Genomic DNA, 25673 nt, shown 5'->3' with positions numbered 1-25673 from the left:
AAAATGAAGAAATGTTGTTATGAGGAAGGATGCATTTAACCTGAGTGCTCAGGCCAGTATACACATTACGTGACTGTGTGAACATGCATTATGCAGGTATCTGGTTTGGGCAGTGTGCTCGGTGATTGTGTGCCTCACTTAATGGGAGAGAAAAATAGAGAGATAACTTACATTTATATGGCACCTTTCATGACCTTAGGACATCCCTAAGTGCTTCACAGCTAATGAAATACTTTTGAAGCATAGTCCCTGTTGTACTGTAGTGAAGCAGGGCAACAGCCTTGTCTTACTGGCAATGCAGAATGTCATGGGAAAAGGTGAGCATTTGGAAAGTGTGTGAGCAGTTGTTAGAGTGTTTGTCTATGATGCAGCAACAAGCTTATACTTAAGTGCTGTTACGATGCATGGTACGGCAACATTTTGGAAGAAAAAGAAAAAGTGAATGTACATATTTTGGGCTCCAATTTCCCCAGGAGTTACCCGTTTTTTTTTTTGGAGTAAGTAGCTTTTTTTGGAGTAACTTAAAAATCGCAAATTTCCCCATTTAACTTGCTCCAGTGTAAGTCAGTTAGTTAGGTTTTTTTCTAGTTTAGTTTTTTCTCTCCAAAAGGGGGCGTAACAAAGCCACTTATGCCTCTTTTGGCCATAGAAGCAAATTTGGTCAGCTAAAAGTTACTCCAAACTAACTTAGGCCAGTGTATGTGGCCACTTTTGCAGGCACATAAAAACCTTACCTACATTTAAGAAATCGGCGCAGGTAGCCAGAGATAGGGGGGGGGGGGGGGGGGAAGGGGAAGGTGAGTTAGAGGATTCTAAAGCACTAAATACCTTCACAACATCATAACATCTTCAGCACAACAGCTGCACAACATCATCAAAAATAAATGAAAGATAAATCAGCTACTAAAAATAGAGCAGTCCTACCTTGCCGACTGCAGAACACATCGGCTAGCCCTCCCGCCAAGGCTAGGGGCGGCAGGCACACATGACTAGGGGTGACGGATTTTTACTTTTTACAGTTGTTCCTAAATGATGTGTAGTCCTAATGGAACATGATTCAGTTTTAATGCAAAATATCTTTTATTGGATATTTTACAATGCACTTCAACGACAACAACAACAACAGCAAAGAAAGGCTGCACCCATCCCTCACCCACATCTCGGGGAAAGTGCACTTCCTCATAGGGTCAGTGATGGTGGTGGGGGCGGGTTGGGTTTCACCGGTGGCTGGTGCGTGGATTGAAATGGGAGTGGCATTTGAGTATCCGGCCTTTGTGCCCTTATTGCAGCAGCTAGCTTCCTCATGGCATCTGCCATCGTTTTCTCACCCTCTGAAATGCCTGCCCTCAGTTCCCGTCTCAGTGCTGATATTTCTCCCGACAATGCTGCTACCTCATCATGCACCTCACTGATGGTCGCCACGAGTGATCTTGTAAGGGCATTGGTCTCCTCATGTACACCTGATGAAGGCGACGTCTCAGGAGAGGCTGGTCGGCTTCTCCTTCCCCTCACCGTGGATCTGCCTAGTGGCACCCCTCCAGTGCGAGGCGCAGGCTGGGACGGTGGGGCACTGGGTGTTCCAACATGCATTTCATCGCCGCCATTGGGACCCGCAGCCTCAGAAGGTGTGAAACCATGGAATGTCGCCGCAGAGCTCATGGAGGTTTCTGGCAGTGTGATGCCCTGTACTATGGACTGAACACATTTCCATGGACTCCTCCTCCCCCCCCACCCGCATTGGTCTGGAGCGCACGCATCTGGATCTTCTGGTGGATCTTCAGGATGTTCAGGATTGTCTTCGGTTGTATTTTGCAGAAATGGTTAGCAGCGCAGGAGGGGGCAGGATGGGTGGCATGAGTAGTCTCATGTGTAGCAGGCCAGTCAGCAGTTTGATTTGAAGGGCGAACATGCATTTTAATGATGCACCCTCACCCTTGCGTGTGGGTCCAGCTTGTGCAGAGCTGATTCTTTTTCTGCAGGTTCGATTCAGCAAGGCAACAACCCTCTGTTCCAGGGGTGATAGTTGGTGCAGTTTTGGCGGCCCTCCTCCTGTTCTAAGTCTTTCCCTTTTGTTGTGGGCCAATTTCTTCTGCAAAGATGAAAATATAACTTTTCACACATGGTGCGCTTCTGATGGGTGGGACATATACAGATGGTCACATTTACAATTGCGATCCCATTTAAAGATGAAGATATTACTTACACTCGCTACTTCACCAATGTCCTGCCATTTCTTTTTGCACTGGCTCCAGATCTTGCAGTATTCACCCCTGTGGAGTATTCTTCTGCAACTAGGTTCCATCGTCTTCTCATTTCTTTTGGTGGAACTTTTGTGGGACCACTCTTAGTGATATCCAGCTCCAGCCATCTCTCCTCAGTGACAGTGACTAGTTTCTCCACTTCCTCATGGAGGAAATTCTTTGTTCTTGTTGCACGCTCTTGCGTCATTGGTGTATTGGACTTACACTCAGGTAATCTTGAAATCACAATTCTCACCTTTCTTCCACCTATGCAGCACTCCTTTCCACTCTCTCAGCCACCCAAAAATCACTATTCACACCTTACCTTTATATATGGTCCATTGCCAATGCTGCTGAGGCACTGAGGACGCTCTCCCTTTAATTGGCCGATTGCCAAGCTTCCTGCCACATTGCGCATGCACGCACGCTAAAATGCGCAGTGTGCGCACACTGAAACGGAAATGCGTCCCCCTGCCGGCACTCGAGGACACGCTGGGCCCAAGCCCCGCACCCCCTGCCGGCTGCGCTGAGCAAGCGCGGCCAAAGCTCTGTCCCCCGCAGGTTTCTCAGCGCCACGCCACGGGACCACAGGGATCCTGGAACAGCCAGATTATCCCGGTAAATTTTCACCGTGTTTTTTCCTCCACGAAGTCGGTGTACCACGGCTAACTACGCCGCTCTAAGCGGCTGGGGAAATTTGGGCCCATAAAGTACCTTTCATAACCTCAGGGAGTCAATGAAGTACTTTTGAAATGTAGTCATTGTCATAATGTAGACACGTGGCAAACAATTTGTGCGCAGCAAAGTTCAGCGATGAAATAAATTACCAGATAATTTTTTTTGTGTGATGTTGCTTGAGGGATAAATGTTGGCCAGGATACTAGGAATACTTTTCTGCTCTTCTTCAAAGAGTGTCACATGATCTTTTACATCCACCTGAGAGATGCATGTTGGTTTAGCATCTCATCTGAAAATGGCACCTCCAACAGTGCAGCATTCCTTCAGTACTTCATTAAAATATCAGCCTAAATTATGGGCTCAATTTTCCCCAAAGCTTTTTTTTGCGTATTTGAAGAGTTACGCCCGTTTTTGCGTGGCCCAATTACGCCAAAAATAAATGTTCTAAGTTTCCCCATTGGATTTCTTCATTTTGGCGTGGCCTATCCTGTCCTTGAGTTTTAGGGGTGGAGCCTTGATCTGCGTCAAAAAGATCGGGTTGCCACGGTAACCAGGGACACAAAGTGAGCTGAGGCTGCAAAGTGAAACATACAGCCCACTCCCAACACATTAAAACATATTGCATCAACTTAAAAACACATTAAAATATATTGCAGCAACTTACCTCCAATTATTAAAGCCGGTCCCGCTCCCCGCACCGAGCCCTGGCCGAAAGGCTTGCCGGTCTGCTTGCCGAGCCCGCCCCTTGCTGGTGCCGGTCCAGCTCCCCCCCCCCACCCCCGCCTCCACCCCACCCCCAGCACCAAGTGCCTTGCCAGTCCCGCTTCCCCGCCCCTAGCCCTGGCCGAAGGGCTTGCTGGTCTGATCCCTCATCCGACCCTGGCCCCGAGTGCCTTGTTGGGCCGCTCACCTGTCCCTAGCCTTGGCCGAATGGACTCCCGGTCCGCTCCCCTGCCCGTATCTCAGGTCGAATGGACTCCTCCCTCCCGGTCCCCACACCTAACTACACCTGAAAGGCTTCCCCCCCCCCCCACCCACTCTCTTCCGCCCCCCCACCCCCCCTCTGCCCGTCCCCCTCTTACCTCTCCTGCTGCTGCTGTCTGGGCATCTGCTGCACTTACCTGCGCCAATTTCATTACCCACACTGATTTCTTTAACTCTCCAGAAGGTTTTTCTGCAGAATCATAGAAACATAGAAAATAGATGCAGGAGTAGGCCATTCGGCACTTTGAGCCTGCACCGCCATTCAATGAGTTCATGGCTGAACATGCAACTTCAGTACTCCATTCCTGCTTTCTCGCCATACCCTTTGATCCCCCTAGTAGTAAGGACTTCATCTAACTCCTTTTTGAATATATTTAGTGAATTGGCCTCAACAACTTTCTGTGGTAGATAATTCCACAGGTTCACCATTCTCTGGGTGAAGAAGTTTCTCCTCATCTCGGTCCTAAATGGCTTACCCCTTATCCTGAGACTGTGACCCCTGGTTCTGGACTTCCCCAACATTGGGAACATTCTTCCTGCATCTAACCTGTCTAAACCCATCAGAATTTTAAACGTTTCTATGAGGTCCCCTCTCATTCTTCTGAACTCCAGTGAATACAAGCCCAGTTGATCCAGTCTTTCTTGATAGGTCAGTCCCGCCATACCGGGAATCATTCTGGTGAACCTTCGCTGCACTCCCTCAATAGCAAGAATGTCCTTCCTCAGGTTAGGAGACCAAAACTGTACACAATACTCCAGGTGTGGCCTCACCAAGGCCCTGTACAATTATAGCAACACCTCCCTGCCCCTGTACTCAAATCCCCTCACTATGAAGGCCAACATGCCATTTGCTTTCTTAACCGCCTGCTGTACCTGCATGCCAACCTTCAATGACTGATGTACCATGACACCCAGGTCTTGTTGCACCTCCCCTTTACCTAATCTGTCACTGTTCAGATAATAGTCTGTCTCTCTGTTTTTACCACCAAAGTGGATAACCTCACATTTATCCACATTATACTTCATCTGCCATGCATTTGCCCACTCACCTAACCTATCCAAGTCGCTCTGCAGCCTCATAGCATCCTCCTCGCAGCTCACACTGCCACCCAACTTAGTGTCATCTGCAAATTTGGAGATACTACATTTAATCCCCCCATCTAAATCATTAATGTACAATGTAAACAGCTGGGCCCCAGCACAGAACCTTGCGGTACCCCACTAATCACTGCCTGCCATTCTGAAAAGTACCCATTTACTCCTACTCTTTGCTTCCTGTCTGACAACCAGTTCTCAATCCATGTCAGCACACTACCCCCAATCCCATGTGCTTTAACTTTGCACATTAATCTCTTGTGTGGGACCTTGTCGAAAGCCTTCTGAAAGTCCAAATATACCACATCAACTGGTTCTCCCTTGTCCACTCTACTAGAAACATCCTCAAAAAATTCCAGAAGATTTGTCAAGCATGATTTCCCTTTCACAAATCCATGCTGACTTGGACCTATCATGTCACCTCTTTCCAAATGCACTGCTATGACATCCTTAATAATTGATTCCATCATTTTACCCACTACCGATGTCAGGCTGACCGGTCTATAATTCCCTGTTTTCTCTCTCCCTCCTTTTTTAAAAAGTGGGGTTACATTGGCTACCCTCCACTCCATAGGAGCTGATCCAGAGTCAATGGAATGTTGGCCACATGTAGGCCACATGCGCTGGCCTAAGCAGAACTGGAGTAACTCTCAGCTAGCCAAACTTGCCTAAATGGCCAGAATTGGCGCGGATAAAAAAGGAGGCAGACAAAAAGCAGGAAACTATAGACCAGTTCGCCTAACATCTGTGGTTGGGAAAATATTGGAGTTCTTTATTAAAGAAGCAGTAGCAGGACATTTGGAAAAGCAAAATTCGGTCTGGCAGAGTCAGGATTTATGAAGGGACAAATTTGCTGGAATTCTTTGAGGATGTAATGAAAAGGGTGGATAAAGGGGAACCAGTGGATGTGGTGTATTTGGACTTCCAGGAGGCATTTGACAAGGTGCCACATAAAAGGTTACTGCACAAGATAAAAAAAGTTCACAGGGTTGGGGGTAATATATTAGCATGGATAGAGGATTGGCTAACTAACAGAAAACAGAGAGTCGGGATAAATGGTTCATTCTCTGGTTGGCAACCAGTAACTAGTGAGGTGCCGCAGGGATCAGTGCTGGGATTCCATCTATTTGCAATCTATATTAACGACTTGGAACAAGGGACTGAGTGTAACGTAGCCAAGTTTGCTGACGACACAAAGATGGGAGGAAAAGCAATGTGTGAGGAGGTCACACAAAATCTGCAAAAGGACATAGACAGGCTAAGTGAGTGGGCAAAAATTTGGTAGATGGAGTATAATGTTGGAAAGTGAGAGGTCATGCACTTTGGCAGAAAAAATCAAAGAGCAAGTTATTATTTAAATGGAGAAAGATTGCAAAGTGCTGCAGTACAGTGGGACCTGGGGGTACTTGTGCATGAAACACAAAAGGATAGTATGCAGGTACAGCAAGTGATCAGGAAGGCCAATGGAATCTTGGCCTTTATTGCAAAGGGGATGGAGTATAAAAGCAGGGAAGTCTTGCTACAGCTATTACAGGGTATTGGTGAGGCCACACCTGGAATACTGCGTGCAGTTTTGGTTTCCATATTCACGAAAGGATATACTTGCTTTGGAGGCAGTTCAGAGAAGGTTCACAAAGTTGATTCTGGAGATGAGGGGGTTGACTTATGAAGAAAGGTTGAGTAGGTTGGGCCTCTACTCATTAGAATTCAGAAGAATGAGAGGTGATCTTAATGAAATGTATAAGATTATGAGGGGGCTTGACAAGGTGGATGCAGAGAGGATGTTTCCACTGATGAGCGAGACTAGAACTAGAGGGCATGATCTTATAATAAGGAGCCGCCCATTTAAAACTGAGATGAGGAGAAATTTTTTCTCTCAGGGGGTTGTAAATCTGTGGAATTCGCTGCCACAGAGAGCTGTAAATTAATAAATTAATTTTAGAAATAGACAGTTTCTTAAACGATAAGGGGATAAGGGGTTATGGGGAGCGGGTGGAGAAGTGGAGCTGAGTCCATGATCAGATCAGCCATGATCTTATTGAATGGCGGTGCAGGCTCGAGGGGCCATATGGCCTACTCCAGTTCTTATTTCTTATGTTCTTATGTTATGCCCCCTTTGGCTGAAAAAAAAGCTTACCTAAAAAAAATTGTAACTAACTGAATTACACTGGCGCAAATTGATTTGGGAAACTGGTTTTTTAACTTAGGCCAAAAAAACAGCCTGCTCCAAAAAAACGTTGCAAATCACTGGGGAAAATTGAGCCCCATGTGTTCAGGTGTCTGGACTTTGAATACATTATCTTCTGACTCAAAGACAAGTGCTATCACTGAGGCAGGCTGACATCTTAGGAGGCCATATGTGAGCAGCACTTACATTGCCACCTTCTTTGAGATCAGGAAATGTCTACCTGACATGCTTCCAGGTACAGCTGGCACTGCATTTACCCATCCAGCCACTTACATCTCGGCTGCTCTGGCACTGCTCTTCACTGAAGGTTAGCTCCCAGCTGGAAAAAAGGACCACCTTTCTTTGCAAGACCTCCTGCAACACCGCTTCCAAAAATATCAGCCCCATAATCTGCTTTATTTTTCTTTACAAAATTTCACATTGAACAGTACAAATAGTAAGCTTCTGTAGAATTGTCAGTGTAGCATTATGTATGCTGAGATCTGTGCCTGTTGTGACTTTCTGTAATAGAGAAATTCACAGTAATCTTCATTGCCTATCCACCTCCTCAAGTCAGACACCTTCTTCTTGATTTTATTCTAAGTGCACTAGATACATGACATTGCATTAACACTCTCCCCTTTTCTCCTATGCCAGACATACTCACTGTTTATGGCTTCCGTGCTTTCACCCCCACTCCCAAAACTAATTTGCTGTCCCGGCACTATATCTGCAAGAGTCAATAGGGCTCATTATACTTCCGTTGGTTTATTTGGAATAATTCTCGTTAATTACAATTAGATTCTGTAGCTTAAATTTTCTTATCTGCATTATCTTAACGCTGGTGTTGCCCCATTCATTTTAAATGTCAGCGTTAAAATAATAACCATTGGATAATCTAGTCCTGTCCCTTACCATGTTTAACAGCACTGTTAGATTACTAACAAGTGACTCTACACAGTATTATGGCAGGTGAGTTATGATTGACTCATCTGCTGTGCATCAGTTGTACCACACCCCATGTTGAAATAAACACTGATAGGACTGTTAACAGTGCTAGGGACTAACCCTCACTGAAGCCAATTTTTTGAATGATCAGTATAATTTTGATCTCTAGTCCACTAACCTTTTGCAAATTAAATAATTAATTTAACTGTCACTGAGTGACCCAATAAGTCGGCATAGTGTTTCTGACATTTATATTTTGACACGGTTCATGAACTAATTTTAATTCACTTTTATTGTACTTCAATTTTAATGAATATTCCATGAATCATTTTAATTACAGGATAATATGTTAAACATTTTTTTTCCCCAAAGTTCTCCCCTTATCTCTTCTCTTGAAAGTGTTGACCCTTGTTGGGCTTCCATGAATGCCACCACCCCTCTGGCACCTTATCCAAGTAGTCATTCTTCATATGTGAGCCTAACCTGTGAATATAGATAGGGTATTTCTCCTCCGACAACATCGTGTGCAAGTTCCAACAGAGGCCCTTGAATGATTTTCCTCTCTTCAGCCCAACTACATTGAGACCAATCCTGGCAGCCCAAAATATGCTCTGGCTGGGATCAGCTAGTTCTGCATAGACCTCAGATCCATATGGCATTGCATGGCACTGCTTTTTGCACAAATCTATCAATAATGGAATATGCAGTAAATACCTATTTAGACATGTGTATTTTCCTATGCAGCAGTCACTGCACTGCAATGAGCAATTCATTGGGCTGGAAATTCCGCAACCTTGCGCCGGGTTTTTCGGCAGTATTTCGGCATTTTGGGCAGAAAACGGTGCGATGGGATATTCCCTGAAGTCTTGCGCCGGCGGTTTTGAAAGACCGCTGGGGAGCGGACTGCTGGCATGCAAGATTGGAAAAAGTACTTTCGCCCGATATTTGGCTGGCGCCGCACCCATAGATGGGAGAATAAAACCACAGAGGATAAACCTGTTGGAGCAGCTCTTGGAACGGCGGCAGGTATAAAACCCTGCAAAAAGGTAAGTTAAAGTTTTTATTTTAAAATTCTTTTGCAGCGATTCGCTAGAAAAGGGTCTTGAGAATGTTTTGTGATTTTTAAAAAATTTTTTTGGGAAAAAAAATTGTTTTCCCCCTCCCTAGGCCCAACTCGCAGCGGTATCGGCTTCGGAGAAAAGTTGCAGAAAATTCAGTTTGTGCCACGATTCTTTGTGCAACGCCGATTTTTCCCGGTGGGCACATTTTTTTCCATTTTTCCCGAATGTTCGACTTGAAATCATAGAGAAGTCATGCAACAATTGTACATCCCTGTGTGGCATAAGAATACAAAAGGGAAGGTGGCTCAACCGTAGCTAACAAGGGAAAGTGTTAAAATCCAAGGAAGAGGCATATGAATTGGCCAGAAAAAGCCAAGGACTGGGAGAAATTTAGAATTCAACAGAGGAGGACTAAGGGTTTAATTAGCAGGGGGAAAATAGAGTATGAGAGGAAGCTTGCAGGGAACATAAAAACTGACTGCAAGCTTTTATAGATATGTGAAGAGAAAAAGATTAGTGAAGACTAATGTAGGTCCCTTGCAGTCAGAATCAGGTGAATTCATAATGGGGAACAAGGAAATGGCAAACAAATTGAACAAATACTTTGGTTCTATCTTCACTAAGGAAGACACAAATAACCTCCTGAAAATACGAGGAGACCGAGGGTCGAGCGAGAAGGAGGAACTGAGGGAAATCCTTATCAGTCAGGAAAGGGAGGGTGAACAGCCAGTTGTCATGGTGCATATAGGTACCAACGAAAAAGGTAAAAAACGGGATGAGGTTCTATGAAACGAATTTAGGGAGCTAGGAGCTAAATTAAAAAGTAGGGCCTCAAAAGTAGTAATCTCAGGATTGCTACCAGTGCCACGTGCTAGTCAGAGTAGGAATTGCAGGATAGCTCAGATGAATACGTGGCTTGAGGAGTGGTGCAGAAGGGAGGGATTCAAATTCCTGGGACATTGGAACCGGTTCTGGGGGAGGTGGGACCAGTACAAACCGGACGGTCTGCACCTGGGCAGGACCGGAACCAATGTCCGAGGGGGAGTGTTTGCTAGTGCTGTTGGGGAGGAGTTAAACTAATATGGCAGGGGGATGGGAACCTATGCAGGGAGACAGAGGGAAATAAAATGGAAGCAGAAGCAAAAGATAGAAAGGAGAATAGTAAAAGTGGAGAGCAGAGAAACCCAAGGCAAAAAACAAAAAGGGCCACATTACAGCAAAATTCTAAAGGGGCAAAGTCTGTTAAAAAGGAAAGCCTGAAGGCTCTGTGCCTCAATGCGAGGAGTATTCGGAATAAGGTGGACGAATTAACTGCGCAGACAGCAGTTAACGGATATGATGTAATTGGCATCATGGAGACATGGCTCAGGGTGACCAAGGCTGGGAACTCAACATCCAGGGGTATTCAACATTTAGGAAGGATAGACAGAAAGGAAAAGGAGGCGGGGTGGCGTTGCTGGTTAAAGAGGAAATTAATGCAATAGTAAGGAAGGACATTAGCTTGGATGATGTGGAATCGGTATGGGTGGAGCTGCGGAATACCAAAGGGCAGAAAACGCTAGTGGGAGTTGTGTACAGACCACCAAACAGTAGTAGTGAGGTTGGGGACAGCATCAAACAAGAAATAAGAGATGTGTGCAATAAAGGTACAGCAGTTATCATGGGCGACTTTAATCTACTTTTGATTGGGCCAACCAAACTGGTAGCAATGCAGTGGAAGAGGATTTCCTGGAGTGTATTAGGGATGGTTTTCTCGACCAATATGTCAAGGAACCAACTAGAGAACTGGCCATCCTAGCTGGGTAATGAGAAAGGACTAATTGGCAATCTTGTTGTGTGAGGCCCCTTGGGGAAGAGTGACCATAATATGGTAGAATTCTTTATTAAGATGGAGAGTGACACAGTTAATTCAGAAACTAGGGTCCTGAACTTGGGGAAAGGTAATTTCGATGGTATGAGGCGTGAATTGGCTAGAATAGACTGGCAAATGATACTTGAAGGGTTTGACGGTGAATAGGCAATGGCAAACATTTAAAGATCACATGGATGAACTTCAACAATCCCTGTCTGGAGTAAAAATATAACGGGGAAGGTGGCTCAACCGTGGCTAACAAGGGAAATTAAGGATAGTGTTAAATACAAGGAAGAGGCATATAAATTGGCCAGAAAAAGCAGCAAATCTGAGGACTGGGAGAAATTTAGAATTCAGCAGAGGAGGACAAAGCATTTAATTAAGAGGGGAAAATGGAGTACGAGAGGAAGTTTGCCGGGAACATAAAAACTGCAAAAGCTTTTAGATATGTGAAGAGAAAAAGATTAGTGAAGACAAACATAGGTCCATTGCAGTCGGATTCAGGTGAATTTATAATGAGGAACAAAGAAATGGCAGACCAATTGAACAAATACTTTGGTTCTATCTTCATGAAGGAAGACACAAATAACCTTCCAGATGTACTAGGTGACCGAGGGTCTAGTGAGAAGGAGGAACTGAAGGATATCCTTATTAGTCAGGAAATTGTGTTAGGGAAATTGATGGGATTAAAGACCGATAAATAACCGGGGCCTGATAGTCTGCATCCCAGAGTACTTAAGGAAGTGATCCTAGAAATAGTGGATGCATTGGTGATCATTTTCCAACAGTCTATCGACTTTGGATCAGTTCCCATGGACTGGAGGGTAGTTAATGTAATACCACTTTTTAAAAAAGGAGGGAGAGAGAAAACGGATAATTATAGACCGACATCAGCAGTGGGGAAAATGTTGCAATCAATCATTAAGGATGAAATAGCAGCGCATTTGGAAAGCAGTGACAGGATCGGTCCAAGTCAGCATGGATTTATGAAAGGGAAATCATGCTTGACGAATCTTCTGGAATTTTTTGAGAATGTAACTAGCAGAGTGGACAAGGGAGAACCAATGGATGTGGTGTATTTGGACTTTCAAAAGGCTTTTGACAAGGTCCCACACAAGAGATTGGTGTGCAAAATCAAAGCACATGGTATTGGGGGTAATGTACTGATGTGCATTGAGAACTGGTTGGCAGACAGGAAGCAGAGTGCCGTGATAAACGGGTCCTTTTCAGAATGGCAGGCAGTGACTAGTGGAGTGCCGCAGACCTCAGAGCTAGGACCCCAGCTCTTTACAATATACATTAATGATTTAAATGAAGGAATTGAGTGTAATATCTCCAAGTTTGCAGATGACATTAAACTGGGTGGCGGTGTGAGCTGTGAGGAAGATGCTAAGAGGCTGCAGGGTGTCTTGGACAGGTTAGGTGAGTGGGCAAATGCATGGCAGATGCAGTATAATATGGATAAATGTGAGGTTATCCACTTTGGGGGCAAAAACACGAAGGCAGTATGTTATCTGAATGGTGGCAGATTAGGAAAAGGGGAGGTGTAACGAGACCTGGGTGTCATGGTTCATCAGTCATTGAAAGTTGGCATGCAGGTACAGCAGGCGGTGAAGAAGACAAATGGTATGTTGGCCTTCATAGCTAGAGGATTTGAGTATAGGAGCAGGGAGGTCTTGCTGCAGTTGTACAGGGCCTTGGTGAGACCTCACCTGGAATATTGTGTTCAGTTTTGGTCTCCTAATCTGAGGAAGGACGTTCTTGCTATTGAGGGAGTGCAGCAAAGGTTCACCAGACTGATTCCAAGGATGGCTGTACTGACATATGAGGAGAGACTGGATCAACTGGGCCTTTATACACTGAAGTTTAGAAGAATGAGAGGGGATCTCATAGAAACGTATAAGACTCTGATGGGACTGGACAGGTTAGATGCGGGAAGAATGTTCCCGATGTTGGGAAAGTCCAGAACCACGGGATACAGTCTTAGGATAAGGGTAGGCCATTTAGGACTGAGATGAGGAGAAACTTCTTCACTCAGAGAGTTGTTAACCTGTGGAATTCCCTGCCGCAGAAAGTTGTTGATGTTAGTTCATTGGATATATTCAAGAGTGAGTTAGATATGGCCCTTACGGCTAAAGGGATCAAGGGGTATGGAGAGAAAGCAGGAAAGGGGTACTGAGGGAATGATCAGCCATGGTCTTATTGAATGGTGGTGCAGGCTCGAAGGGCCGAATGGCCTACTCCTGCATCTATGTTTCTATGTTTCTATGAAATGGTGTTAGGGAAATTGAAGGGATTGAAGGCCGATAAATCCCCAGGGCCTGATAGTCTGCATCTCAGAGTACTTAAGGAAGTGGCCCGAGAAATAGTAGATGCATTGGTGGTAATGTTCCCACATTCCATGGACACTGGGTCAGTTCCTATGGATTGGAGGGTAGCTAATGTAACCCCACTTTTTAAAAAAGAGAAAACAGGGAATTATAGACCAGTTAGCCTGACATCGGTGGTGAGGAAAATGTTGGAATCAATTATTAAAGATGTAATAGCAGCGCATCTGGAAAGCAGTGACAGGACCGGTCCAAGTCAGCATGGATTTATGAAAGGAAAATCATTCTTGACAAATCTTCTAGAGTTTTTTGAGGATGTAACTCATGGAGTGGATAAGGGAGAACCAGTGGATGTGGTGTATTTGGACTTTCAAAAGTCTTTTGACAAGGTGCCACACAAGAGATTGGTGTGCAAAATTAAGGCACATGGTATTGGGGTAATGTATTGACGTGGATAGAGAACTGGTTGGCAGACACGAAGCAAAGAGTGGGAATAAAGGGGTCCTATTCAGAATGGCAGGCAGTGACTCGTGGGGTGCCGCAGGGTTCACTGCTGGGACCCCAGCTATTTACAATCATCATCATAGGCAGTCCCTCGGAATCGAGGAAGACTTGTTTCCACTCCCAAAGTGAGTTCTTTGATGGCTGAACAGTCCGATACAAGAGCCACAGACCCTGTTACAGGTGGGACAGACATTCGTTGAGGAAGGGGTGGGTGGAGCTGGTTTGCCGCGCGGTCCTTCCACTGCCTGCGCTTGACCTCTTCACGCTCTTTGCGTTGAGACTCGAAGAGCTCAATGCCCTCCCGGATGCACTTTCTCCACCTCGGGCGGTCTTCGGCCAGGGTCTCTCAGGTGTCAGTGGTGATGACGCACTTTACTGGGGAAGCTTTGAGGGTGTCCTTGTAACATTTCCACTGCCCACCTTTGGCTCCTTTACCATGAAGGAGCTCCGCATAAAGCATTTGCTTTGGGAGTTTCGTATCTGGAATGCGAACTATGTGGCCTGCCCAGCGAAGCTGATCGAGTGTGGTTAGTGCTTCAATACTGGGGATATTAGCCTGGACGAGGACACTGATGTTGTTGCGCCTGTCCTCCCAGGGGATTTGCAGGATCTTGCGGAGACATCGTTGGTGATATATCTCCAGGGACTTGAGGTGCCTTCGATACATTGCCCATGCCTCAGATCCATACAGGAGGGCGGATATTACTACAGCCCTGTAGACCATGAGCTTGGTGGTAGATTTGAGGGCCTGGTCTTCAAACACTCTTTTCCTCAGACGGCTGAAGGCTGAACTGCAGGATAAAGTCAATGTATTCACAATATATGTTCATGATTTGGACGAAGGAATTGACTGTAATATCTCCAAGTTTGCAGATGACACTAAGCTGGGTGCCAGTGCGAGCTGTGAGGAGGATGCCAAGAGGCTGCAGGGGGGACTTGGACAGGTTATGTGAGTGGGCAAATGCATGGCAGATGCAGTATAATGTGGATAAATGTGAGGTTATCCACTTTGGTGGCAAAAACAGGAAGGCAGAATATTATCTGAATGGTGACAGATTAGGAAAAGGGGAGGTGCAAAGAGACCTGGGTGTCATGGTACATCAGTCATTGAAGGTAGGCATGCAGGTACGGCAGGCAGTAAAGAAAGCAAATGGCATGCTGGCCTCCATAGCGAGGGGATTTGAGTATAGGAGCAGGGAGGTCTTACTGCAGTTGTACAGGGCCTTGGTGAGACCACACCTTGAGTATTGTGTGCAGTTTTGGTCTCCTAATCTGAGGAAGGATGTTCTTGCTATTGAGAGAGTGCAGCGAAGATCACCAGACTGATTCCCGGGATGGCAGGACTGACATATGAGGAAACACTGGATCGGCTAGGCTTATACTCACTGAAATTTAGAAGAATGAGAGGGGATCTCATAGAAACTTATAAAATTCTGACGGGACTGGACAGGTTACATGCAGGAAGAATGTTCTCGATGTTGGGGAAGTCCAGAACCAGAGGTCACAGTCTAAGAATAAGGGGTAAGCCTTATAGGACCGAGATGAAGAAAAACTTTTTCACCCAGAGAATTGTGAACCTGTGGAATTCTCTACCACAAAAAGTTGTTGAGTCTAGTTCGTTGGATATACTCAAAAGGGAGTTAGATGTGGCCCTTATGGCTAAAGGGATCAGGGGGTACGGAGAGAAGGCAGGGGTCGGGTACTGAGGGAATGATCAGCTATGATCATACTGAATGGTGGTGCAGGCTCGAAGGTCCGAATGGCCTGCTCCTGCACCTATTTTCTATGTTTCTATAGCGTTTTTCTTCCGTCCAAAAATCCGCTTTGACCCAAAACCGAATTTCTAGCCGATTGTGTAGGAAACTTTAAGATACTTGTTATTTTATGTTCGCTCTATTTTTCTGATGCTCCAAACAATTTTCTAAAGTTCTAAACTAGTACAAAGATTATATTATAGGCATCACGATAACAGTAATGGGAGGCAGTATTTCTTAGAGATTTGGCAGGATTATCCAGCTGCTGGATGTAATGCATGGTGTGTGGAGAGAAAGCAGTATGAACATCAAATGACTCGTGGATGTTAAAAGAAGTTGGTATGAATGATGGAGTGGAGGATGTGAAAGAGGTTAATGGTGCTGTCACCAATTACATGGGCAAGTCAAAGAGGTCAGAAAGGATACATGAGCACTGGAATATAAGGTGGAACAAAGGAATTTGAAAAGTTCCATACTCTAAAACCTATTCGTGTGGCCATTAACAATCTGAATTTCTTTACAATTCCTGTTTTTATTTCTCTTGTTAGCAACAATATTTTGGGTTTTACTCTTCATCAGCATGGACAATTTAACAGAGCCTTTCAGTTTTTTCTAAATTTGAATGTAATCCCATTACATTAACAGCAAAATGCCTGTAAATATATAGCAACTAAAATTATTTTAGGGGACAAAAATGTCATGAGTAATGAGCTGCATGAGGAAGAAACTTCAAGCTAATGTTGTGGCATCCCCTAGCATGACTCAGGGAGAATAAAACAGGTTCGCACACCTGGGTAGTCCTTGGCATGTATCCAGCAGGAGGTCACAAGAAGTATTGGTGGTGACAGTGCTCATCTTTTCAGTTACACTGAAGAGTTAGACCATACAAATAAAGAAAGGTATAACAGAAGAAAAGTTACTCAACAATGCTCCCATGGCAAAAGAAAGTTAAAGTGGATGTTATAAGTTCTAACATTGTTGGTATGTAAAAATATACAAAAATTCAAAATTCTTTGAAAGTGAGCATTTTTCTACATACTTTCAATTTTGATATAAACTAATCTGATCTCCACATGCTTGAAGATTCTTAGAAATGCAGATTGAATTGTTGCCCACATTAAAACTATATCTGTATTTATAAAATTGACAACTAAAACTACAACACATTTTTGATAGTTTATAAAGAATGTGGCCATGAAAATTCTATAAATAATATATTGAGTGCATAATGCTAATATTGATGCAGAGTTGAAGCATTGGAATACTTATTACCATAACTAGTGAACCATACTGATTATCAGTATTTCCAGCTGCAGGTCTTTAGAATTGAAAGATGATATTGGTATAAAGCTGGCAGCTTTGAATAAGTCTTTGTGATTTTATTCTAAGATTCATTTTTCTCTTTTTTTAACTCTTAAGTAGTTTTCTTGCAGTAGGAATATACACATATATGTAAAATTATTTGACTCCTGATAAAAGTATATATATAGATGGCTATGTGTAATTGAATAGCTAATGAATTGTAAGTTAATAAATAGAACAAGCAGTAAGATCAGTCGGGCTAATTTTATGACTGCATGCTTATACCTGTATTATGATGATTAAGATAAAACCTTTCCTTGTAACTGGCTTGGGATCTTAGCTTTTTCTATTTGCAGTGGCTATGGTCAGATGCAAAGAAATCACCTCAACAAAAATATATTCCAATGAGAAGGAAAGACTGTAAGAGAAGGGCTAATCATCTGTGGCTAACTAAGGAAATAGGGGATGGTATCAAATTGAAAATAAGGACATACAAAGTGGCCAAGACTAGTGGGAGGCCAGAGGATTGGGAAAATTTTAAAAGCCAGCAAAGAATGACTAAAACAGTAATAAAGAGAGGGAAGATAGATTATGAAAGCAAACTAGCACGAAATATAAAAACAGATACATAACAGATACATAACAGAGGCAGCAGACAGAGTTTCTGCAGGTACATAAAAAGGAAAAGAGTGGCTAAACCAGCTGTTGGTCCCTTAGAGGATGAGACAGGGGAATTAATAATGGCGAACAGGGAAATGGCAGGGACTTTGAACAAATATTTTGTATCGGTCTTCACGGTAGAAGACATTAAAAACATCCCAATAGTGGATTATCAAGGGGCTATAGGGAGGAACTTAATACAATCACTATCACTAAAGAAGTAGTACTCGGTAAAATAATGGGACTAAAGGCGGGCAAGTCCCCTGGACCTGATGGCCTACATCCGAGGATCTTAAAAGAAGTGGCTGCAGAGATAGTGGATGTATTGATTGTAATCTACCAAAATTCACTAGAGTCTGAGGAGTTCTCAGCGGATTGGAAAACCGCAAATGTAATGCCCTTATTTAAAAAAGGAGGCAGACAGAAAGCAGGAAACTATAGACCAGTTAGTCTAACATCTGTTGTTGGGAAAATGCTGGAGTCCATTATTAAAGAAGCAGTAGCAGGTCATTTGGAAAAGCATGATTCAATCAAGCAGAGTCAACATGGTTTTATGAAAGGGAAATCATGTTTGACAAATTTGCTGGAGTTCTTTGAAGATGGAACGAGCAGAGTGGATAAGGGGCAACCAGTGGATGTGGTGTATTTGGATTTCCAGAAGGCATTCGATAAGGTGCCACATAAAAGGTTACTGCACGAAATAAAAGTTCACGGGATTGGGGGTAATATATTAGCATGCATAGAGGATTAGCGAACTAACAGAAAACAGAGAGTTGGTATAACGGGGTCATTTTCTAGTCGGCAAACAGTGACTAGTGGGGTGTCACAGGAATCGTTGCTGGGGCCTCAACTATTTACAGTCTATATTAATGACTTGGATGAAGGGATCGAGTGTAATGCAGCCAAGTTTGCTGATGATACAAAGATGGGTAGGAGAGCAAATTGTGAGGAAGACACAATAAATCTGCAAAGGGATATAGACAGGCTAAGTGAGTGGGCAAAAATTTGGCAGATGGAGTATAATGTGGGAAAATGTGTGGTTATCTACTTTGGCAGAAAAAATAGAAAAGCAAATTATAATTTAAGTGGAGCTGAGTCCATGATCAGATCAGCTATGATCTTATTAATTATGAGCTAAAGGATAAAGGCAAAGAACTGGACAGTGAAATAAAGGATAACCTGAAAAATCCGCCTTGGTACTTGAGATTATGAACGTTGAAATACATCCATGGATAAGGATCCTTTCACATACCCTAGTGGCAGCTCTTGGGGCCAAACGGCCTACTCCTGTTCCTATTTCTTATGTTTTTATGTCTGATTAGTCACAAACATATTCATTCACCTTAATAATTCTGAGATTGCAAACTGAAAGTAAGCATTTCATAGATATGTGGCCTTGATTTAACCCATAATTCCTGTTCTCCAATAGAAAGCTAATACTGTATCCAAAAGGAATCATATCAACAATAATAAAGTTGATTTTAACGACCCCCTCCCCCCCACCCTCCAGCCTGTATTGGACATGTGAGGCAGAATGCACTTACAGGCCTAAGTTTGAGGCAGAGGTATTATAACCCCAAAACCTCATCAGCATGTCACCGGTCAGCTGTCCGCCTGAAATACATGGAAATCGGCAGCTGGCCAGCGGGTGGAAGAGAAAATCTAGGTGGCCAGAAGCCTCCAGCCGGTACAATAGGAAGGTGTAGTAGAAACAAATTAAGCAGGAACGAGAAGATGATGCCGAGGACAGTAAAAGAGGCACATATCATGTCTATGGAGGATGGATGATTGGTCAGGTGAGACATAATATGAATCAGATACAAACCGGACGAGTCTCAGATTGGAAAAATAGGACCCAATTGAAAGAAATGGCACAGCACACTGGACCATTAGACGCCTGCACCCTGAGAGGAATGACTAGGGTGTATGCGGTTACAGGAGGATGTAAGGGGAAACAAACCCCTATGGTAGGGACAATACTAGTGATCCCCGTAACAAACCAAGGATCATACCCGTATCCTCAATATGAAGTTGAAAACATAAGGATAATATGAGGGAAAGAGTACATCCACCAATACCCGATGGACCAGTATGCGATCAAAAAGAATGGAAAGATAAGAGGAATATCTTAATCCGGGTGCCAGAGAGAAGGAAGCCTAACTATATGCCCTCACCCAGTGGGAAATGGGAGCAAGGATTGCTGCGAGTTTGACAATACTATGGAAGGATGTGTTATTGACATAAGCCCTGCCCGAACCGAACCCACACATTATGCCTATCAAGGACGAGGAGAATATTGTATGGTAACTAGCCTGGGAACTTACAATTACGGAGGCTTGACTTGTAACGTTACAATGCCTAACTTTTGCTTTACTCCCAGAGTGTTGGTGGCAGTGGGAAGAAGTGATGAGATTAAGCAAAGTATTGATGATTACATAGAAGAGCAAGCACCACCAATTCCCCTGTTACTTGAAGATTTAACTGAGCTCAAAGGACTGACCATTAAGAAATTATGAGCTAAAGGATAAAGGCAAAGAACTGGACAGTGAAATAAAGGATAACCTGAAAAACCCGCCTTGGTACTTGAGATTATGAACGTTGAAATACATCCGTGGATAAGGATCCTTTCACATACCCTAGTGGCAGTACAGATAGTAATAGCCTTGAGTTGGTTGGTGTTGTTATGTAACAAGTGCAAAAGACAGAAGAGGTATACCCGAGCAAAGCTACAAGCTAGGGATCAGAATTATATCCCATGTGTTGGTCATAGTGCAGTTGGTCGTGGTACTGATACTCCTGGCAGAATGTGCAGGCAGATACAAGAGACTCAGGAAAAAAAACCTTGGTTAGGGCCAATAACCATGAACACACAAAGCCTTTGGTAGGGCCACATAATGGGGAGCAACCACAACAATGGCACGAGTACCTGATGAGTCGTGAGTGTCCCAATCCTATCGCCTGATCAACGAAACCGGGGCGGGAGACACATGAATCAAGGTAAGAGAAAAGAAAGCTATTGTTCATGTAAAGTCCTTACTCTACTGCATGAAGCCACACGAGGCACATTCTAGGGACAAGGTCACTCTCTGACCTCAACTCTTTATTTACAGCACTCCACAAGTGATAACCCTGTGTGGGATCTCCCTTTATATACCTGGGAGATCAGGTAATGAGTGTCTCCCACAAGTTCACCCCTTGTGGTCAAGGTGTGCATCTAGGTTGTGTGTATACAGTAATACAGTGGCGTTACATTGTGGTTACATACATGACATCATCTCCCCCCCCCTAAAGTCTTACTGGGATCATAGGTTTAGTCTTTCAGGTGGTCTACGTTCCCTTGTGGAGCGCCGCAGTTGGGGCTCTGGTTGTTGGACACTGACGTGAGTGTCTGTCACCTGTGGTGATTCCGGCCTGTCCGGGCTGACCTCAGGGACTGTGCATTCTTCTGATTGCTCTTGTTGCTCGTTCACTGGCGATGGTGTGAGCTCCATCTCATGGTCTTCTTCAGATTCCTCCGTGTCGATGCTGAACCTTTTTTTTACTTGGTCCAGGTGCTTACGGCATATCTGACCATTAAGTTTTACCACGAGGACCCTATTCCCCTCTCTGTCAATTACAGTACCCTCAAGCCATTTGGTCCCCATGGTGTGATTGAGGATGAATACAGGATAATTTATTTCAATACATTTCCCCTCGAATTGCGGTCATGGTACTCATTTTGAGACTTGCGCTTGCCCTCAACTATGTCGGTTAGGACTGGGTGAATGAGGGATAACCGGGTTTTGAGTGTCCGTTTCATTAGTAGCTCTGCGGGCGGGACTCCCGTGGGCGAGTGCGGTCGGGATCTATAGGCCAGTAGGAGGCGCGATAGGCGGCATTGCAGGGAGGGTCCTAGAATCCTGAGCATGAGCATACCTTGCTTAATGATTTGGACCGCACGTTCCACCTGGCCATTGGAGGCCGGCTTGAACGGCACAGTCCTGACGTGGTTAATGCCATTACCCTTCATAAACTCTCGGAATTCGTAGCTTGTGAAACATGGGCCATTATCACTAACCAGGATGTCCGGCAAGCCATGGGTTGCAAAGATTGCACGTAGGCTTTCCACGGTGGTGGATGACATGCATGAATTCAGAATGATGCACTCAATTCATTTCGAGTATGCATCTACCACAATAAGGAATATTTTTCCCATGAACGGGCCCGCGTAGTCAACATGAATGCGTGACCATGGCTTGGTGGACCAGGGCCACGGGCTGAGTGGGGCCTCCCTGGGGCATTACCCAGCTGGGCACACGTCGTGTCGTGCACCTGCGAACACAGTGTTCCAGGCCTGAATCAATTCCAGGCCACCAAACGTGTGACCGGGCAATGGCCTTCATCAGCACAATGCCTAGGTGCTTGCTGTGGAGTTCCCGGATGAATGCCTCCCTGCCCTTCTGGGGCATAACTACCCGGCTGCCCCATAGTAGGCAGTCGGCTTGGAAGGAAAGCTCATCCATCCGTTTGTGGAACGGTCTGACCTCCTCGTGTGCGGGCGCCTAATCCCCAGTTAGGACACATTTCTTAATCAGGGATAGGAGACGATCTCTGTCCAGATTTTGATTTGGCGGGCTGTGATGGGGGAGCCTGCGCTGTGAAAGGCATTGACAGCCATGACCATCTCGGCGCTTTGCTCCGCTGCCCTCTCAGTGGTGGCCAGTGGAAGTCTGCTGAGCGGTCGGCGCAATTTTCAGTGCCGGGCCGGTGCCGGATGGAGTAGTCATGCTGTATGCAGGCTGATGCGTTGGCATTGATAGCCTTGCTGTCTGACAACAGGGATGTTAATGGCTTGAGGTCTGTCTCTAATTCGAACTTCCTACCAAAGAGGTACTGATGCATTTTTTTTACACCGTAGACTCATGCGAGCGATTCTTTCTCGACCATCCCATATCCCCGTTCTGCTTGAGAGAGCGACCTAGAGGCATAAGCCACAGGTTGTAGTTGACCCTCAGCATTGCTCTGCTGCAACAAGCACCCAACCCCATAGGACGATACATCACAAGTCAGAACCAATTTTTTTACGGGGGTCGTACAGGGTCAACAACTTGTTTGAACAAAGTAGATTTCGCGCCCAATCAAAAGCCCGTTCCTGACAGTCCCCCCAAAACCAATCGCAACCCTTACGCAGGAGCACATGCAGCGGCTCCAACAAGTTCGGCAGAAAGTTCCTGCAATAGTTCAACAGTCCCAAAAATTAACTCAACTCCGATGTGTTACAGGGCTTGGGTGCTCGTCGAATCGCTTCTGTTTTGGATTCGGTGGGCCGAATCCCATCTGCAGCAACCCTCCTGCCCAGAAACTCAACCTCAGGAGCTAAAAACACACATTTAGACTTCTTGAGTCACAGGCCTACCCGGTCCAGTCGGCGTAGCACCTCCTCCAGATTGTGGAGGTGTTCCTCGGTGTCTCGACCCGTGATGAGGATGTCGTCCTGGAATATGATCGTTCCAAGAATGCATTTAAGCAGGTTTTCCATGTTTCTTTGAAAGATCGTGGCCGCTGATCGAATGCCAAACGGGCATCTGTTATAAACGAACAGTCCCTTGTGCGTGGTAATGGTGGTCAGTAGTTTAGATTCGTCGGCCAGTTCCTGGGTCATATAGGCTGAGGTGAGGTCCAACTTGGTGAACAGCTTGCCGTCTGCCAACGTGGCGAAAAGGTCCTCCGCTTTCGGGAGCGGGTATTGATCTTGCAGGGACACCCGATTTATGGTGGCCTTGTAGTCGCCACAGATCCTGACAGAGCCATCCGCTTTTAAGACGGGAACGAAGGGGCTCGCCCAGTCACTGAATTCAACAGGCGAGATGATGCTCTCTCTCAACAGCCGGTCCAATTCGCTCTCGATCTTTTCCCGCTCTGGCTTTGTGGTGGACTGGCCTGGCGTCTGGGGTGATGTGTATTACTGCTTTGGTGTCTTTGAAAGTCCCAACGCCAGGTTGGAATAGTGAACAAATTGCTGAAGGACTTGTGAGCATGAACTTCACTCCACAGATGTCATTGCGTGAACATCCCCTCATTTCCAGTTCATCTCGGCTAACCAGCTCCTCCCCAGCTGTGTGGGTCCATTACCCGGGACAATCCAGAGTGGCAGCCGATTCACTAACCCGTTGTGTGTGACAGCCAACATTGCACTGCCTCGTACCGGAATGATTTCTTTGGTGTAAGTCTGTAATTGTGCCTCAATACGTTCTAATTTGGGTCTACTGGCTTTAAGTGGCCATAGCTTCTCAAATTGCTGAACGCCCATGAGTGACTGGCTGGCTCCAGTGTCCAGCTCCGTGGGTACTGAGATGCCATTTAATAAAACCCTCATCATTATTGGTGGCGTTTTGGTGTATGAATTGTGAATATTCACCACATGGACCCGCTGAACCTCGGTGTCCATCGATTTGCCCCAAAAGTCATCCTGCCTCAAAGGACCCTCTTCTGGTCCATCTGCCTCATATATTAGTCTGGTTGCAGGCTTCCTGCACATTTGAGCAAAATGGCCACTGAGATTGCAATTTCTGCAGACAAACAGTTGAAATCTGCAAGATCTGGCTGGGTGTTTTCCCCCACACCTCCAGCACGAGTTAAAGTTTCCATTGTTGGGGACAAAGGGACTATGGCCAGGCATTCTGCGCTGACTGTCCCTTTGACTGCTCTTAAGTACCCTATTAGTGGGTGTCAATGGCCCCATCCCGGGCCGCATTGTCCGCTGTGATGGCGTAAATGTCTGTTCAGTCTGCCATTGTCTCTGTTGGAGTACTACTCTGGGATCTGGGGAATGTCGGACAGCCCCTGCCAGCCTGCGAGGCTCTGAGTCGCATTGATGATATTGACTCCCTGACCCATCGCCACGTTAGAGGCAGAATTGCGTGCGTATATTATTTTCGTCTCCTCCTCCCCCGTCATGAAAGTTTGAGCTCACAATGCCGCCGCTTCCAAGGTCAAATCCTTGGTCTCAATTAATTTGCGGAAAATTCCCGCATGACCGATGCCCTCGATAAAGAAGTCCCTTAGCATCTCCCCCCTGCAGGCGTCTGTGAACTTAGAGGCTGGCCAAACGCCGGAGGTCCGCTACGAAGTCCGGTATGCTCTGTCCTTCATGATGTCGGTGGGTGCATAATCTGTATTGGGCCATATGTATGCTACTCGCCGGTTTGAGGTGCTCCCCGTTCAGTTTGGTAAGTTCTTCAAAGGTTTTTTTTGACAGCTTCTCAGGCGCTAGTAAGTCCTTCATGAGTGCGTAAGTCTTTGGTCCGCAGCTGGTCAAGAGATGAGCCCTTCGCTTGTCGGCCGCTGCATCCCCCAGCCATTCTTTCGCAACGGAGCTTTGCTGAAGCCTCTCGACAAAATTGTCCCAGTCTTCCCCAACACAGTACCGTTCCTCTGTGCTACCGGTGGCCATTCTCATGGTTCGTGATTTCCCATTTCTCGTCGCCAATGTAAAGTCCTTACTCTACTGCATGAAACCACACAAGGCACATTCTAGGGACAAGGACACTCTCTGACCTCAACTCTTTATTTACAGCACTCCACAAGTGATGACCCTGCGTGGGACCTCCTTTATATACCTGGGAGATCAGGTAAGGAATGTCTCCCACAAGTTCACCCCTTGTGGTCAAGATGTGCATCTAGGTTGTGTGTATACAGTAATACAATGGCGTTACATTGTGGTTACATACATGACATTTCATGGTGGGTATTTTGGGTAACCACCTGATCAAATGGGGGATTGTAGTAGAAACAAATTAGTCGGGGAAAATAAATTCAGTAAAGTTAAAATCTTAAGCAATCTTGAGCTTTGCAGTTCAGTCTCATTGAACTGAAACAATTCTCACAAAATGTGTTTTGCTGTTATCAAAAACTAAAACAAAGAAGTTATAAAATCCAGCTAACTGCGTCGTTAGAATGAGTTGAGACTGAAGTCAACGAAGATAGCACAGTATAAAACCAGATAGTTGGGAAGAATACATTCCAAGGCTAGCTGAATTGGGGTGGTAAGTGATTATGGGAAACAAAGGACAATTGAAGAAGACAACAGTTCAAGGAACTGCAGAATGATGTGACCACGTAA

At 45.2% G+C, this 25673-nt stretch overlaps 1 protein-coding gene across 2 annotated transcripts in view; it reads left to right on the top strand.

Annotated features, from left to right (window-relative positions):
- Positions 1 to 25673, top strand: part of trpc4b (transient receptor potential cation channel, subfamily C, member 4b) — a 184299-nt gene that overhangs the window by 21790 nt on the left and 136836 nt on the right. The window contains exon 1 of one of the 2 annotated variants that reach the window (XM_070892376.1): positions 25155 to 25182. The exons of the other annotated variant lie outside the window; for it this stretch is intronic. The gene's annotated coding sequence lies outside the window, so the exon portion shown is untranslated. Of the gene's footprint in view, positions 1 to 25154; positions 25183 to 25673 lie in introns of those variants that run through there. 2 annotated transcript variants of the gene reach the window in all.

The sequence above is a fragment of the Pristiophorus japonicus genome, chromosome 10, assembly GCF_044704955.1.
Source record: "Pristiophorus japonicus isolate sPriJap1 chromosome 10, sPriJap1.hap1, whole genome shotgun sequence".
Classification (NCBI taxonomy): domain Eukaryota; kingdom Metazoa; phylum Chordata; class Chondrichthyes; family Pristiophoridae; genus Pristiophorus; species Pristiophorus japonicus.
The sequence above is the reverse complement of the archived record's forward strand: the minus strand, read 5'-3'. Positions and strand labels throughout refer to the sequence as shown.